Below are 2094 nucleotides of genomic sequence, written 5' to 3' on the forward strand. Positions count from 1 at the left end.
CTGTATGTATCTATTAAATCCATATATTCAAGGGTGTGGTTCAGCTCTGAAATTTTTCAATTAATTTTTTTTTTTTTTTTGGTACCGGGGATCGAATTCGGGTCCTTCTGCTGTGAGGCAGGCGACAGAATCACTGAGCTAAATCCCCCGCCCCTAAATTAATTTTTTTAGTTGATCTCATAAACCACCAATAGGCCACAGAAAAAAAAAACAAAGAAGAAATTTTAAAATTTCTGGAAATTAATGACAGTGACTGTACAACTCAGTGAATTGTATGGCACCCTATGAAAGCAGTTGTAAGAGAAAAATTCATTCCAATCAGTGCTCACATTAGGAAAACAGAGCAAGGCCAAATAAATAACCTTATGAGAAATCTTAAGATAGGGGCGCCCTCTCCCTTCAACCTGGCGGATATCAACACGAGCCCGTCGGGTGGCTTTGTGGCTGAGCTCCTGTGGCCCAAATTGGACCCGGTGTACTTTCCGCAGCAGCAGGAGCAGCAGCAGCAGCAGCCGCTGCCTGGGACCCGGCCGATGGGCAGGTTCTCCCCGCAGGCATCGCTGAGCACCCCCGGGAGCGATACAGTGGCCCTTCGGCTGTCAGTGTAGGCAAAGGCGGCCCCGAGGGCAGGCCCCGGGCGATGACGGCGCCCTACAGCGGTGGGCAGCCGCGTTTGAGCCCCAGGGTCAAGAGGGAGGCGGCGCCCTGCACGCTTGGCCGGCCCAGGACGGCGCCCTGGGCGCTGCACCGGGGCTCAGCAACCCGCCCCGGCCGGGCGCTCACCACTTCGCCCTGGGGCCGCAGCTCCCGAGCAGGACTAGCCCGACCCAGGGTCCTGCGGAACTGCTGGACACCGGGGAGTGTCACCCCGCCCTGCCGCTGCCGCCAGGATACCACCCTCATCCGGGACCCGGCTACCCAGCCTTCCTGCCCGAGCAGGCGCCGCCGTCCCTCCGCTTCACTACCAAGAGCTCATGCCGCCGGGTTCCTGCCTGCCAGAGGAGCCCAAGCCAAAGAGGGGAAGAAGGTCGTGGCCCTGGAAAATGGCAGCCGCCTACACTTGTGGTTACGCGGGCTGCGGCAAGACCTACACCAAGAGTTCTCATCTCAAGGCATACCTGCGGACCCACACCCGGGAGAAGCCGCACCGCTGCGACTAGGATGGCTGTGAGTGGAAGTTCGCCCGCTTCAATGAACTGACCAGGCACTACCGCAAACACATGGGGCAGCCCCCTCCAGTGCCCGAAGTGCGACTGGGCCTTCTCCAGGTCGGACCATCTGGCCTTACATATGAAGCGGCACTTTTAACCCCAGAGTGGACATGCACTGCCAGGAGAGAATTCAGTACTTTTAAAACCTTTCATGCTGTCCTCCCACAAGGGGAGGAGCCCAGCTGCCAAGCACTGCAGTCATAGCCAAGTTTCCAGCAGGTCAGCTTGTGAGTGGATAATCAGGAGAAAGGAGAAATCCAAAAGAGAGAAAAATCAAAGAACAGATGGAGTCTGTGACCGAATCTTCTATCATTCCAGTTCTAAGTCCAACTTGAACATACCCGGACTTACAAAACGCCATGGGAGAGACTGGATGTTGTGGCTGACAGGGTATCTTGTGTTTTGAGACAGGGTCTCGCTATTAGTTCAGGCTGGCTTTGAACTCACTTTGTAGCCCAAGCCGGCCTCATAGTGATCCTCCTGTCTCAGCCTCCCCAAGTGCTGAGATTACAGGTGTATGCTACCAAGCCCAACTAAATTTTTTGTGGAGTTTATATTTTGCATGCTGAAGGTGAGAAATGTTTTAAATAAACCTATAATACTTTATCTGAAAAAAATTTAACCCATGTATCCTTGTCATGACTTTGCTCTATAATACTTTCTCAGAAAAGTGGGCTCATTGGCAATCCACTTTTGGGTCCCCTCCTATCTCAGGAGCTATCTCTCTCAATAAAGTTTCCTACTCTTAAAAAAATCTTAAGATACAAGAGAAACAACAACAAACCAGTCCCAAACTGAAATTAAGAAGGGAAATTTAAAAGATGAGAGTGGAAATCAAGACTAAAAATTGAGACTAAAAAAATCTGTGAAAAAAATCAGTGAA

At 51.6% G+C, this 2094-nt stretch overlaps 1 pseudogene; it reads left to right on the forward strand.

Moving 5' to 3' along the window:
- The first annotated feature begins 284 nt into the window (after nucleotides 1-284).
- Nucleotides 285-1798, forward strand: LOC101709750 (Krueppel-like factor 4 pseudogene; annotated as a pseudogene).
- The last annotated feature ends 296 nt before the right edge of the window (nucleotides 1799-2094 follow it).

This window comes from Heterocephalus glaber, unplaced genomic scaffold, assembly GCF_053883595.1.
Source record: "Heterocephalus glaber isolate CG9 unplaced genomic scaffold, H.glaber_assembly_v1.0 deba00001546, whole genome shotgun sequence".
Taxonomy (NCBI): domain Eukaryota; kingdom Metazoa; phylum Chordata; class Mammalia; order Rodentia; family Bathyergidae; genus Heterocephalus; species Heterocephalus glaber.